The sequence below is a fragment of the Hoplias malabaricus genome, chromosome 8 (assembly GCF_029633855.1).
Source record: "Hoplias malabaricus isolate fHopMal1 chromosome 8, fHopMal1.hap1, whole genome shotgun sequence".
In the NCBI taxonomy this organism is placed as follows: domain Eukaryota; kingdom Metazoa; phylum Chordata; class Actinopteri; order Characiformes; family Erythrinidae; genus Hoplias; species Hoplias malabaricus.
The window spans coordinates 39,784,575-39,800,501 of NC_089807.1; the positions used below are offsets into that span (position 1 = coordinate 39,784,575).

General features: G+C 43.4%; 1 protein-coding gene across 3 annotated transcripts in view; it reads left to right on the forward strand.

The window, feature by feature from the left end:
• The first annotated feature begins 23 nt into the window (after window positions 1-23).
• Window positions 24-15,927, forward strand: part of inpp4b (inositol polyphosphate-4-phosphatase type II B) — a 161,679-nt gene continuing 145,775 nt past the window's right edge. For all 3 annotated transcript variants that reach the window (XM_066679299.1, XM_066679298.1, XM_066679297.1), the window contains exons 1-2: window positions 24-222; window positions 9,102-9,181. The gene's annotated coding sequence lies outside the window, so the exon portion shown is untranslated. The remainder of the gene's footprint in view (window positions 223-9,101; window positions 9,182-15,927) is intronic.

The window sequence follows — 15,927 nt, forward strand, 5'->3', positions numbered from 1 at the left end:
ACACACTCTATCAGATTTAGAGTGGATTTATATCGGAGCAGAGCTCAGAGAGTGTTAGGAGAAATACAGGAAGGAGAACACGGCACTGCACTCTAAATAGACTGAGCTCCAAGGTGCAGCTCCGTGTGGAGGCTGAGCCCCACCACGCAGCTCTGCCAGGGGCTCTGTCCCAACAAGCAGCATCACCACTACACTGCTGAATCTGGGAGGCACTGCTGACAAGTAAGTCTGCTTTTCATCTCCCTGTGTATGTGTGTGTGTGTGTGTGTGTGTGTGTGTGTGTGTGTGTGTGTGTCCGATGCATTTACATTTATACACTTTAATGTATGCCTTTTACTTGTGTATTTGGGAAAGAGAGAGAGAGAGAGAGAGAGAGAGAGATGGAGAGAAGGAACAGAGGAAGAAAAAGGGGTTAGAGGAGATGGAGTGAATGGTGTTGGAAGACCGAAGATAAATATGATAGAGAGAGAGGGGGGGGGGGGTGGAGTGAATGAAGTTGGGAGAAAGATAGAAGATAAATAAACTAGAGTTAGAGAGAGGGAGAAAAGGAGAAAGTTACGCTGAGAAGAGGAGGAGAGAAAGAATGAGAAATGACAGGTGGAGAGAACTAAGACGAGAGAGTGAAAGGTGAAAGGAGAAAGATGCAGGCAGAGAGAGGGAGAGAAAAGAAGAGAATTGGTAAAAAGTAAGAAATCGTGGTAACGTGAGGTTGAATTGCAGAGAGAGGAAGTGGAGGAGGAAGCAAAGAGAGAAATGAGTTGAAAAAGAAGAACAACTGAAAGGAAAGAATAGAGTGTGTGTGCAAATCAATAAAGGAGAGGCTTGAGAGTCTTTATTACTGCAGTGTGATACTGGCCTTCGGAATGGAGCACGCAGCCTTGGCACTGTGTTTACCTTTATGTCTCAGGAGTGTACTTTGCGGTTGTGGTTGATTGTGTGTGTGTGTGTGTGTCTGTGTGTCCAGTTCAAGTGTCCTCCGGTGTAGAAAAAGGCCACAGATCAGAACTCTCTCTCTCTCTCTCTCTCTCTCTCTCTCTCTCTCTCTCTCTCTCTCTCTCTCTCTCCCTCTCTCTCTCTCTCTGTTGCCCTATGAGGGAAAGAAAAGAATGAGATCAAAAGTGAACGAGTGCAGCCAGACGATTGTAATCAATCCTCCTGCATGCTGCGAAGGGCTCGTTTGTCTTCCCTCGTTTTTCTACCTTCCGCTCCTCTCTCTTCTGCCTCGTTTCTGTGTGTGTGTGTGTGTGTGTGTGTGTGTGTGTGTGTGTGTGTGTGTGATCCTGCTTTCTCAGAGGTTTCATCATTCCGAACTTTAACAGAGAGAGACTTAAAAAAGAACAGGAGGAAAAGTGTAGGGCCCATTGTCTGTATGCTGTCACTGAAGTGTATGTGTGTGCACCAGGTATTTCTCACATAGTGGGGACCCACAGTTGTTTACCCACTGACCACTTTAGGGCCCAGCCTTCATTGCGGGGACCCGGAGCTGATCTTCGTATTGTAAATTATTCAGTTTTAAGATGTAGAAGCCTTACAAGAGTGCAACAGAAGGATAAGAACAGAGCCTGGAAATGTCAGGCCCTGCACTGAGAGAGGCAGGGTGTACTCAGCAGCTCTAGAAATGACTCTGTAATTTTACTGAACCCTGCACTTTCTACTTTCTTTGCTCAAGCTGGTTTTGGGAGGTACTTTTACTTGAAGTAGCTTAGATACACTTTTACTTGAGGTGCCCTGAAGTGACTGTAGCAGAGAACGAAAGGAGAGGGGGAGAGGGAGAAGGAAGTGATGGAGGGTTTATTGAGTGGTTTTTGGGGTCAGACAGGAACAGGATGCCCTTTCTAACTCACAATACTGTGTGTTCCTCGCAACACACGGAGAGCAAGAGACTGAAAGGAAGCATGAGCAAGAAACAGAAAGTGAAGGCCGCAGCCCTTTGTGCACAGCTATTGTTTACACTATTAGTGGGTGAGAGAGAGAGAGAGAGAGAGAGAGAGAGAGAAAGAGAGAGAGAGAGAGAGAGAGAGAGAGAGAGAGAGAGAGAACTCACGCCACCTCCTTGTGCTGATGGGATTGTCGTAAATATTGTAAAAGGTACACAGTTTTGTCCTCGCGCACAATTCAGAAACACTTTTGATCCCTGAGTTTCTGACAAGGAATTGAATGCACAGCCCTCTCCACTGACATCATTCTCTGGATCTAAATACAGACGTCACTTTAGTCCCTCTTCCTGATGAAACAGCCACCTTTCCCCCAGTAATAAACCATCTATCAAGGTCACATTCGATCATTTTCTAGTGCCATATTGATCCTCTACAGCAGGCAGCGTCATATGACAAACCCATGTCTGTAATATTTTCAGTTTTCAAAGCAGTGTGTGTGAGTTGAAAACCCCTACTTTGAAAACTGAACATAAATTATGTTGAAACTATATAAATATATGAAAATAAGTGTCATTTACAGCACCAGTCACGAGCAGTTCCACAAATGAACTCTTGACGAGGCCACGGCTTTTCATTGAAAACCATTCCAGGTGACGACCTCATGAAGCTGACGGAGAGAACTTAGAACGTGTGCAAAGCTATTTGTTTAACACTTTTATTTGTTCACTACATAAATCCATATGTGTTCCTTCATAATTTTAATGTCTTCCATATGCATTTACAACGTAGAAAATTATAAAAACAAAGAAAAACCATTGAATGAGGAGTTGTCTAAACTTTTGACTGGTGCTGTACATTCACAACATGTGGAAAATGGCCCAAAACAAAGGAGACCCTCCCTGGGTGGGCGTGTCCAAACATTTGACTGGTACTGTAGGTGTAGCATATAGAATGCTTTATGTACTTCATGATGTTGGGACCTTGTACCACAATGGCCTGGATCCAAGATGGCGGCGGGCATGGCGGCAGTGGCTCACAGCTCTCCCTTACCTACATAGCAAGTGGACCTTGCTAGCTAACATGCTAACAGACAGCAATCCACCAACGTTCTGAAGAGACAATTAAAAATGTTCAAACCCAGTTGTCCTCAGATTTTAGGGAGTATCAGTGTCTGGAACAGCCATGTTTTTTTTCCCCCAAACTGCTACCATCTTTGTTCTTAAGATTAACCACTGTGTTGTGACATGGGGCTGACCCTCTCTTACGTGACGACACATTGCCCTTTGATCTGGTCAAGTGACTTTTTGTGACTGTGTGTATAAGCGCCATCGCATTCTCCTTCAGCCTGACTGAGCTTACAATGCAGAGAGGGATTATATATATATATCAAAATACGCTTCATTCACTCAGACACGTCCTGGATAATCTCAAGATTTCTTCCTGTTGCTTAGAGGGAGGTTTTCTTACCACCATTGCCTTCAGCCTTTGCTCTTGGGGGTAGGACCTGGGTTTCTGTAAAGCTACTTGTGACTACGCCAGTGAAATTGCTGAAGAAATATGACTGTATTGAACAGAGCACAATTCTCAGTGTCTTACTGAAATGCTATGGTGTTTGCACAATGTGTGGTGTCTTGCTGACTTTACTGTCCCTGTATTGTGTTATCCTGGTAGCGGGAGCTGATTCAAGTCCAAAGAATAATAGAGCCAACATATGAAAATAGTGCTGTGTCAGCCGTTCGTTGCCAGGAGTCCAAGAGCACACAACTGGCTCCAGTCTATGGGTGGATAGACTCTAATCCTCCATTACTCAGCAAGGTGCTAGTCAATGCAGGCCTCTGTTAGTTAGCATATCAGAACAGTGCAGTTAGTGTTCACCTCCAATCATGTCGGGAGATCTAACAATATTCTGTTGGCAGCAGGTTGAAAAGAAGTAAAGGTTGGCTTCACATGTTTTGGAGGAAGCATGGGTTGCCTTTACAATGGCAGCTTGGAAGCCTCATGCCATTAGGGGGAGTCTAGCTATACAGGCCCATTTGTTTGGGTTTGTTTTGGTTATGCTATTTTCTGTTTTATTGTAACACATAAACTAAATAACATCATTCAAGCTTTATTAACATAGCACTAATAGTACCGATTTCTCTCCTTGTACCAATGAGCTATGAATGAGATTATGATTGGCCGTGGTGTCAAATACCCACCTGGTCACTATCAGTGTGGAGTTTGGTGTGTTCTCCCTGTATCTGTGTGGGTTTCTCTGGATGCTCTGGTCTCCCACCATGTTGGAGTGAGTGTGCGAGTGACTGGGTGAGTGTATGATACCCTGTGACGGACTGGTGCACGGTCTAGGCCACAGAGGTCTTCAAATCAGGATCTTGATCCATGTTCCAGGCCAGGGTTTTACAAAAGCCTGTCGGTATGACACTAGACCTGGCCAGTCAGGTGAATTAACTATAGCTGTAGTGAAGCCAGCCAGTCATTTTAAAATCCCAGCCTGAAGTCTAGATCCAGATTTGGAGATCTCTGGAGGTGTACTAGGTCCTAATAGGTACAGGTAGGCCCAGTAGACACTCCCCAGCTCATTTTCAAACATAGGGGACAGTGGAGATGATGCAGTTTGCTAGAGCCTGCATGTTTAGAGTATCTCCCCCTGTCAAGTGCAGCTGAAGGGGAACGGCTGCTGATGTGCAGTTTTAGATCCTGATTTGAAGCTGGGCAATAAAGCACTGACGTGCGGAGCATTGTTCACGTTATCTTAAATAAACAAGCTGAAGAGTGCGTCCACACATCACAAACACTCCAAAAGACAGTGCCGAGCCTTCATTTGCTTTTCAAACAGCTCATGAAAGTGGGTGCAGAATGGTGGGGTGGTTTATGAAGCGGGAACAAAATCTGTTCCTAAAGGATGTCCGAAAAACAGCTGGGTTTTTGAAACTGGAAATGAAAGGAATGTGTGTTTCTGAAAGATGGACTATGCAGCTCATGTTCAAAAGCTCAAATTGTGAAATGAATTGGATTGTCAAGAGTAAACCTGGCTCAGGTCTGATTGTAGTTTGAAATCAAGCTGAAAGCGAGTGTTGCAGTCACACAGCTCAGGGGCCTAGAGGTTGTGGGTTCGATTCCCGCTCCGGTGACTGTCTGTGAGGAGTGTGGTGTGTTCTCCCTGTGTCTGCGTGGGTTTCCTCCGGGTGATTGTCTGTGAGGAGTGTGGTATGTTCTCCCTGTGTCCGCGTGGGTTTCCTCCGGGTGCTCCGGTTTCCTCCCACCGTCCAAAAACACACGTTGGTAGGTGGATTGGCGACTCAAAAGTGTCTGTAGGTGTGAGTGTGTGAGTGAATGTGTGTGTGTCTGTGTTGCCCTGTGAAGGCGCCCCCTCCAGGGTGTATTCCCGCCTTGCGCCCAATGATTCCAGGTAGGCTCTGGACCCAACGCGACCCTGAACTGGATAAGGGTTACAGATAATGAATGAGTGAATGAATGAAAGCGAGTGTTAGACTCAAGAGTCATATGACTTGAGGTAAAGGTACGGTGGCCACTTAGACACAAACATAAGTGCAGGAAGTAGGATGCTGGTGGTCTTTGACCCCCCACTGTTGGTCCTGAGTATATGACTGGGAAATACCTGTAACTGGAAAAGCAAAAAATAAAAATGACCGAAATTTGAAAGTAATTAATTAAATATATCTTGTTATTTAAAAATAATCCAGCTTTCCAACTCAAACTGACAGTAATTCTTAGTCTGATCTTAGACCGGATGTAGACGTGGCCACGAAAGTGGGAACAAACAGCACCAGGCAAACAAAATGGCACAAAAACGCATGTCAGAGTGCTTTTTGATGAACACATGACAAAACAAAATGAGTTATGGCAGCAAATTGCCAGAAAGTGGATCTGATGATAGAAGCTTAACTCCTTCTAGCTCAAACGCATCAAATAATGTTACATCCACTCACAGCTGGGAGCAAGAAACTATCACAACAAGTTTGAAAGCTTGAAAAGGTTGCCTAACCAATCACTGAAGTCTTCCTCAGCAGCTGAGCTCTGACAGTTTGAGTGGAACTTCAAGTTAAAATGCTTAGAGATGTCCTTTGTGAGTTAGCGTTTAAATAATGTGCAAGACATGGCCTCAAACATCCTTAAAAATGGGCGTTTTCCAAACAAGCTGGAGCCTTCCGTCTCAGCCGATTCATCTAAAGGACATGCTCTAAAACGTGGTTACACACTTCAATGAAGCAGGTTCCAGGTTCCAGATAGGCCAGACGCCAGTCTATCGCAGGGCGACACACAATCACACATTCACTCACACACTTTGAGTTGCCAATCCACCAACCGCCAATCCACAAACCCACATCGGGAGAACCCACAAATACGGGACCCTGGACGTGGATTGCTCTGTACCCATTTACAGTGTCGCAGAACCTTATCCTCTGTTCATTCTCTTTTGAAATTGTTCTCAGGCTATTTGCTGCTCTAGAGTGTACTGAGGTAAATGTAGCTTAGTCTGCAGTATGTCACTCAAGTCATTAACAGAGTCTGAGCTGAGTGTTACGCTGAGTTTTAACTACAGAACAGAGAGATGTAATTAATTTGGGAGGGAATATCATGAGGGGATTCCACTATTTATTTATTTTGTGTGTGTGTGTGTGTGTGTGTGTTTGTGTGTGTGTGTGTGTGTGTGTGTGAGATAATTAGCTTCTCACACTGATTTGAGTGTGTCCTTGTGTCCTTGCCATTATGGAGCTGAACAAAGCTGAGTCCTGTCGAGAGACAGAGTGTGTGTGTGTGTGTGTGTGTGTGTTTGTCTCACTCTCCGTTTCTCTACTCTTTTTGTTCATTATTTCCATTCTTTTCTCTCTCTCTCTCTCTCTCTCTCTCTCTCTCTCTTCTCTCTCTCTCTCTCTCTCTCTCTCTCTCTCTCTCTCTCACCTCCTCCTCCTCCTCTTCCTTTATCTCTCTTCTGTTCTTTGCCTTTCTTGCTCACTTCACCTACTTTGTACTATTTATCTCCTCTCCATCTCCTTCTCATTTTCTGATCTGCTGTCACTGTGCTATTTCTATCATCCTGTGTGTGTGTGTGTGTGTGTGTGTGTGTGTGTGTGTGTGTGTGTGTGTGTTTTGTATGTCCGTACATACAAAAAATTGAGTTTGTGTTACTGATGTCCCTGGTCTTCTCTCACCGTGACCTACTTGGAGCTCTGACACACCTTAATACACACACACACACACACACACACACACCAGCTGCCAGGTGTTTTGTGTGTATGTATGTGTGAAGTGATTACTCTGTGGGCTTTGCGTAAGAACACTGGCTTTGTAAACAAGATTTTGCAGCAATAACATGAGAGAGAGAGAGAGAGAGAGAGAGAGAGAGAGAGGGGAGAGGAGAGAGAGAGGAGAGAGGGAGAGAGAGTGAGAGAGAGAGCGAGAGAGAGAGAGAGAGACAGAGAGAGAGAGAGAGAGAGGGGAGAGAGAGAGAGAGAGAGAGAGAGAGAGAGAGAGAGAGAGAGAGAGAGAGAGAGAGAGAGAGAGAGAGGGGGGAGAGAGAGAGAAAGAGAGAGAGAGAGAGGAGAGAGAGAGAGAGGAGAGGAGAGAGAGAGAGGAGGAGAGAGAAACGCAATAGAAACTGAAATAGTAATCCTTATCCATCCTGTGATTGTCCAGCCAAATTTTCTCACCCAAACAGACCCTGATTACTTCACACTCCACTGGTTGATTGCTGCTGTGCTGTCTCAGACCACAGTGTGGCCAGAGCTGCTTTTTGGGTCAGTGGTGAGTGCGTCTTAAAATCTGACCGTCCCACATTCACTTTGTGTAGCAGCTGATCCTGTACTACTGCTTTGTGTAAAGCCTGACCCACACTAAACGATAAAAAAAAAAAAAACTCATGATAAAAACTTGAGACACTCCACACTCCACAATCAAATCCTGAATGAAACACCAATCAAAACCGTGCAGGAATTTCATGTGCTGCTACAGCGCAAGAGCAAGCAGGAGTTTCTTGACCACAGCAGACGGCAGTGACACTGTAAACTTCCCCGGTCTGTCAGTGGGTCTATGCTCTTTCAGGCCTTCATCCATGCATTTGCTAGGTTTAGAAGGACTTGTCATCCAAAGTATATCCAGACTTGAGTAGATCTATGGTCAGAAACATTCTCTTAATGTATGGCTAGGCGCTTGACTGAAATGCATCAGCAGATGAGCTACACTCTTAAATCTACACCAGCAAGAAGCTAACAGTGCTAACAGAGTGTCTTGTGTCTTGTCTTAGGACTCTTAAAAGGAACCTACACAATTGTAATAATAAATAAATTGTATTAATTCAGAAGATGGTTTCCTTATCATTTGCTGGCTCTTCAGTGTGTGTGTGTGCTGGGGGGGGGGGGGGGGGGAAAACTTATAGTTATAGGAAGCATAATGTTTTTTACAAAGTAAGCGTGCAAAAAAAAAACAAAAAAAAACAAAGCAGCTCAGTCAGACATGCTAGGCTCCCATTACTCATGGTAGAGAAATGGCAAAGAACCCTCCAAATATTGAAAATCGTGAAAAGAGATGAATTTATTGCTTAATTCCTACTTCATAGGTGGGTAAAAATGACTTATTTTAACCCACTCTAAATTCGGAGGAGCGCTAACAGCACATGAAACTAAACAGGCCGTCGTATTTCACCTCAAACATACCATTCTTCTGAATGTAAACACATAACCAGTATATTTACACGTATTTGCCTGGCTATCGTGTGAAATGTTTTTATTTATTTATATTTCTAAGTGTTATCCAGCCCTCCACACTCACTGTAGCATCTCACATGAGCAGCAGAACCCCTCAGAAGCCCCTCAAACTCGAAGACCTTGTGCTGAGGTGTGTCAGGAGTGGTTAGCGTCCATTGCTAACAACATTGACACTTTGTAGAGGCAGGAACCTCATCCTCGTGTTTAATCTCACATCCTTACAGCGGCTCAGCTCGAGGAGAACACGAGGCTTTTACAAACACTGCTGAAATATGTAGCAGGCTGCAGACGTGCTAACGTCTAACACCGTTCTGTCATGTGCTAATTGTGGCGTACAGTATGTTTAGGACCTCCTGGTGCTATGTGCTTGTTTATGAGATATGATGGACACTGTGTTCTCTTGTGAACTTGTATGACCCTTAAAAGCTGTTGCCTTTGCCAGTGATAGCAAAAACATGTTGTTATTTTAATTTGAATTATACTCTCTTATCTTCCACAGAGCAGTTTCCTGGGCAGTGCTAGCTTCTCCGTAGCTGAACTCCTCAAGTCCAAGGACCAGCAGCTCTCTCTCAGCCTGAGGTGAGTGGAAAATTGTTCTTTATGTGCATGTTTGCAGTACACACAAAAAATAAATTGTAATAAAAATAATCAAATAATCAACTTATTGGGAAAAAGCTGTTTGCGGACCCAGGTTGCCACTCATGCTCTTGTTATCTGGTGATTCTTCATAAGGGGGAGGTAGCACTTCATTTACTATTTAGTAGCACTTTTCTACAATAAAACTCTTGAAGGTTCTTGAAGCGTTTTGATTCAGGATACTTGTAACCTTGGTTCTATTCAGCGAATCAGCCACCAGTTTTACGAGAACCAAGGATATGTCACCAGCAGGGGGTGTTGCAAGTTTTCTCGGTTCCAGCATTGCTCGGCCCCAGTGCCAGCGGTAGAGATATATGGACAGAATCTGGAAAGAGTCATTGTTATTCACTGTTTACATTGGGCTCTTATCATTTTGAGTTATGTGTAAATTGTGTTTATATATACCATGCTGTAAAAGACCACATCCAGCTCTAATGCATGAAAAAGCTTTATTTAAGGCTCTGAGATCTTTCTGGGGCTTCTTTACTTTGACATGCCCACAGGTTCTGGCTGGGAACATATGTTTATGGTTTGTGGACAAGACAGTTCCAATAAGCTATGGGAACTGAAATGGTTCCAAGTTGATGGATCACTGCAGGTTTGGTATATTATCTAGATATCAAAATATGATATGACCTGGAGAGTCATTAGCAGTAATGCTAACCCATTTTGATGAGGCTTTCTCAATAGATTGTGTTTACACAGAAATGAGCTGGTCTTTTCGCATCATGATAACTTTCTTCTGTCACAAAAATTTGAACCAGTGATATTAGTTGTACATTTCCTATGAGGGAAGTCTAGACATGCTAATTGCTAATGCAAGGTCTTGAGTGCAGTGACAACAACCAAGCTGTGTTGATCTATGGTAGGGTGACCAGACGTCCTCTTTTACCCGGACATGTCCTCTTTTTTAGATTTAAAAAAATGTCCGGGCGGAATTTCACAAACGTCCGGGATTTTGTTTTTCTAGAGCTTACATAGAACTTCGAGAAGTTTCGTTCACAAACTAGTCCCGCCCTCCCCTACTCCGATTGGTTCGCTTGAGTGAGAAGGGGGCGTGGTGATTTAGCCTAAAATCTTCTGATTGGACGGTCTGACTGTAGAGCTACCGTAATTGGTCGATAACCTTCTCTGTAAACATTTAATTGGTCAGTCTGCACGTCAGTAGTCCTTGTTTACGTCAGGCAAAGCTCATGTACCCACCCTCATGTACCCAGTTTTGAGCAGCTATGCCGACACATAAATGTAAGATCTCAGATGAATTAAATAAGAAATTCCCATGTTTTTTTGCAGCAAATGAAGGTGTAAAGGACCTAAAAGCACACATAGGTTCAGCGAGGGGCGAGACAGATCTGGTCACCCTATCTATGGATAAACTTGCAGGGTCTTGAACTAACACAGGTACATATACGAACTGTGTGAATATCAATGAAGGTCTACTACAAACCTATGGTCTATCAATGCTGCTGCCACCACTGTATGAAAACCTGTTTGAGGCTACTACACACTTCTTCAGCTTGACTGTGGAGATGGTCAAAGCAAGGAAGAGCAGCGCTGTGTGTCTTTATTTCCTGTTACTCAAAGATTCCCTGAAGAAATTGAGGACCCACTCTTGAACTACAAAGCAGCTGCATATCAAAGCTGTAAGTTTATTTTTTGCTGCATAATCACAGCGTTCTGTGAGCGACACAGGTCAGTGTGAGGAAGCTTATGTGGATCTCAGAGCGTTGTTGGCTGAGACATCACCCCATATCAGGCAACGCTTGTGTTCCTCTTTCATCATTTACTCTGCTTCGTTTTGTGTGCTTTGGATTTGTACAGTATGAGGTCTCCGAAGGCAGCGTCTGTCAGAAAAACTCCTCTGATCAGATCCAGCCGAGATGACTGCAGATCCTTAAGAGACCAAGGCTTGCAGACTTGCTATTGGTGGAGCTTCTTGTTTACTTTCCGTAATTTTCCGCAGAAGCTAAGGTTCTGGTTGGATGGCAGAAATATTTTATGATGATATTTTCTTGATTCCTGATATTGATTTGTTGTCCTTAGCTGCAATAACAGCACCTACCCTTCTGGGAAGGCTTGAAAATGTCGGAACATTTCTGTGAGACTTTGATAGCCTTCAGCCATGAGCGTGTTCGCAAGGTCAGGTACTGATGTTGTATGATTGATTAAATCTGGATCACACAATTCCAGCCCGTCTTTTAGGTATTTAAAGGGAATCCATCACTCCAGGGTGTTCTACTGCTCCACAGTACAGGGCTTGGTTCATTTTTATATACCCCTCCAGCCAGCATTTGTCACTGGACATGGTGACCTTATAGCACTTTTCCACAGTGTAGTACCTATACTACATGACTCTACACAACTCTACTTGCTTTTTGGCACCTGGTACCTTGTTAGTTTTGCAATACCACAGCTCATCCCTGAAATTAACTGCTGAAATTGCAATAATGGGTTCTTTTTTAAAAAAAAAAAAATGTACCCAGTTCCTAGTACCAGTTTCCAAATTAGCCTTCTTTAAAATCAAACAAGCAGGGTAGAGACAAGCAGTGTAAAAACCATGCAGTGGAAAACACCATTAGCCTCTTGTACAGCTGCTTCAAAGTGTTTCATTAATTTCCATGCTGTTCTTTGGAGGTTATAGTCCCACAAACCATATGTGAACCATAAAGCGTAGTGGTTTATTTATTTATTTATTTATTTATTTATTTAACTTATGTTGCTAACCGCTAGCTGCAGCTCCAGACACACAGGCCTCGACGATGAGGTGTCAGCTGTGACTCAATCAATTAGAGAAGGGGAAAAGACACTGTGAGGGGGAGGAAAGTGCTGCAAGTGCATGGCGTCTGGTGCTAGGAGGGAAGGAACAGGTGAAATGGAATGCGTATGTGTGTGTTTATGGTGGAAGGGTTGTGGGTAGAGAAATGAACAAAAAAGCAGAAGTAAGACTCAGAGTTCAAACCCATAGAAATCTAGCGTTTTTGCTTTCGTTTCTCTGTATGAGTTTTTCTCAACTATTAATGTAGAAAATGACGTTAATGGCATTGTTAAGAGCGAAGCTACACCCTCAGAGAAACTTTCACTGTGGCAGCACCCTGTTTTCATTTATTTTTTCCGCTCTCCCCTCCCCTTTTCATCCCTATCTATATTTTTATTGTCTTTCTATATTGTAAAGCACTTTGGGAAATGGTCTTTGGTTTTAAATGTGCTCCATAAATAAATATTACTTATCTACATACGTACCCTCAATGGTATACATTCAGTACTTTTTTTTTTCCTCCAGGATTTATGTTCTTTAATTTTACACAGCACTATAATGAAAGCTTACAAATATTCACCTCTCCTTCTGGAGAAGAGGATGTAATGTACCTTTAGGGGACTTTAAACCACTGCTACTGCCACTGTTAGTGACTATAATGTACCTGTACCATACTTTTCCTGAGTGAACTCATTGATCTAATTTGCAACCCCACTCAAACACTCACTGCTGCATCCAACCCTATCTTGCCCTATCCTTTGTATCTGATTCGCTCTTGTTTACCTCCCCATGTGGTTTCAACCATGCGTTTTGTTTTGATTCTGATCTCTACTTTAGCCCCACCTTTGTTATTTGTCACACCTGGGAGTGGTCAGTAAATGTGGTGAACCCATTGTTCCCCGGTGCTACTTGTGGTTTATATACACTTCTTCCCTTTGGTTTGAACAATTCTCAATTTGCTTGATGTCATGTATGAAGTACCTATAGACCTATTGATCCATCCAAGGAAACAAGGGATCGAGTGATGATTTGGCCATGGGAGTGACATGAATGTCCCACCATTGACTGTGGCATAGTTATTATTATTATTCATTCATTCATTCATTATCTGTGAGCGCTTATCCAGTTCAGGGTCACGGTGGGTCCAGAGCCTACCTGGAATCATTGGGCGCAAGGCGGGAATACACCCTGGAGGGGGCGCCAGTCCTTCACAGGGCAACTCAGACACACACACACACACACCTACAGACACTTTTGAGTCGCCAATCCACCTACCAACGTGTGTTTTTGGACTGTGGGAGGAAACCGGAGCACCCGGAGGAAACCCACGCAGACACAGAGAGAACACACCAACTCCTCACAGACAGTCACCCAGAGCGGGAATCGAACCCACAACCTCCAGGCCCCTGGAGCTGTATGACTGCGACACTACCTGCTGCGCCACCGTGCCACCCGTTGTTATTATTATTATTATTATTATTATTTTAATATTACTTAAGTGTTAAGACTATTGGCTTTGATTGGGAGATTTAGCCTCATCCTGTTTCTGTATTTCACTAAACCAAATCATTGGCATTGCATCCAGACTCCAAGCCTGGCTTGTTCAACTAACTCACTCAGACTGGAGACTCACCACACGGGGCACTGTTTACACTCGTACCTTCATTAAAATGCTGCTTCAGGTCAATGACATCATGTGTTCCTCTTTATTAAGACCATTAAAATATACAAAAACAAAAGTCAGAGCATTGACAATGTTTTATTTATTTTAATATTAATATCTTTTATTAATATAATCTTTTAGAATCTGTAAATTCTAATATTTGATACATCAGTTTCCACCTGCTCTGTACTTTGAATTGACTAGGTGTTAGACGCATATGTGCATGTTTATACATATGGCCCACACACACTTAAAGCAACCCCAGGGGATGCTGACAACACCTGAAAGAGGCAATTGTGTTGGCTTTAAGAGAGATGTCAAAACGAAACCCTTGAGGTTCACGTCCCCCAAGAGAGGAAATACATATATACACACAACCGAGGGTGCACACACACACACACACACACAAGGTTAAGCTGATGTTAATTTGCCACTGGTTGCTGCACTGTGGTTGTCTAAGAGCCCAAATAGCTTTCTTAGTGCAATTATGCAGCCCTTTCACCATAGAGAGAAAACCACTCTCATACTGTTATTCTCTCTCTCTCTCTCTCTCTCTCTCTCTCTCTCTCTCTCACACTCGCTCACAACATACACACACACACACACTCTAGCTCTCTTCAACATAAAGTAATAAATTAAGTATAATAAATTAACTAATCAGTATTCTTACATACATATTATCTACAAGCATTCATTTCCAAACGTTTTTATTTTCATATTATCCTTTTTTGCACTCTCATTCTTAGTGCTCCTCTCTCTCTCTCTCTCTCTCTCTCTCTCTCTCTCTCTCTCTCTCTCTCTCTCTCTCTCTCTCTCTCTCTCTCTGCTGGCTTTACTGGCTCTCATTTTTCCTTTAGGTTCTCCTTTATGGGGTCTCTGCCTCTCACTCATTGTCACTGCTGTGACTGACAGAGCCCTCCAGAGAGATGTGTGTGTGTGTGTGTGTGTGTGTGTGTTAAACAAACACCTCACTGAGCCCTGAGCCAGACTGTTTTCTTCAGAAGAGCTGAGTGAAAGGAAGCACGACAGAGAACGATAATGTCGGAATAATAAATCATTATTATTGTAACAATGACAATAAAAAAAGAAAAAGACAAATATCATTATATTTTTAGACGTGATTTGAGAAGGTTGAAAGAGAAAGAAAATGCGAGAGAGAAAGAGAAAGAGCGACAGAAGAAGGAAAGTGAGAGATACAGAGGAAATGGAGAGAAGTGTGAGACAGGTTGAGAGAGAGAGAGTGAGAGAGAGAGAGAGAGAGAGAGAGATAGAGCACTCTGTAAATTGGTTTGGTGGACAGTTCCTCAGAGTGTTGAGGGCACGGTTGCTGTCTGACAGATCGACTCCTGTAGTTTATGATAGATGCCCTCGTCAGATATGTGTGTGTGTGTGTGTGTGTGTGTGTGTGTGTGGGGGGGGGGGGGGGGGTGGGGGGTCAGTGGTCATAAATGAAGCTTGATTTACAAGGCCAAACTTCAAAACCACACACTAAAGAGTGAATAGAGTGGTACAGACAGCACAGTGTAGGTGAACAGCAGTGTTAGGTGTGTGCTGTACTGATGTAGCATCACCGATGTGCGTCTGGGAGCTTTTAGCAGACTGCCAGCACTAACATAATGTATTGAGAATTGCATATTATTTGTTATGTAGAACTGTACACTTCTGTCATAATTGAGCCATTCCGAAAAATCCCATCTGACAGAGAAATATTGAACCCTGAATCTTAGCACTTTGGATGGTGACTGTCTGTGAGGAGTGTGGTGTGTTCTCCCTGTGTCTGCGTGGGTTTCCTCCGGGTGACTGTCTGTGAGGAGTGTGGTGTGTTCTTCCTGTGTCTGCGTGGGTTTCCTCCGGGTGCTCCAGTTTCCTCCCACGCTCCAAAAACACACGTTGCTAGGTGGATTGGCGACTCAATAGTGTCCGTAGGTGTGAGTGTGTGAGTGAATGTGTGAGTGTGTGTTGCCCTGTGAAGGACTGGTGCCCCTCCAGGGTGTATTCCCGCCTTGTGCCCAATGATTCCAGGTAGGCTCTGGACAGATGAATGAATGAATGAATTTTTGCCTCGTCACAAAAATTGCCAATCAGATGTGTTGATCAAACACTAGGTTCATCTAAATACACTGAATATCGATCAATATTTTTAGGGCTCATTACCAATATAGATTTTCTTGGGAAAAAAAAAAGTAAGAAATAGATTTGATTCCAGAAAAATAGTCCATAATCTATTGTTCCTATTGCTCATTCATCAGGCGACGTTCATACATGATTAAG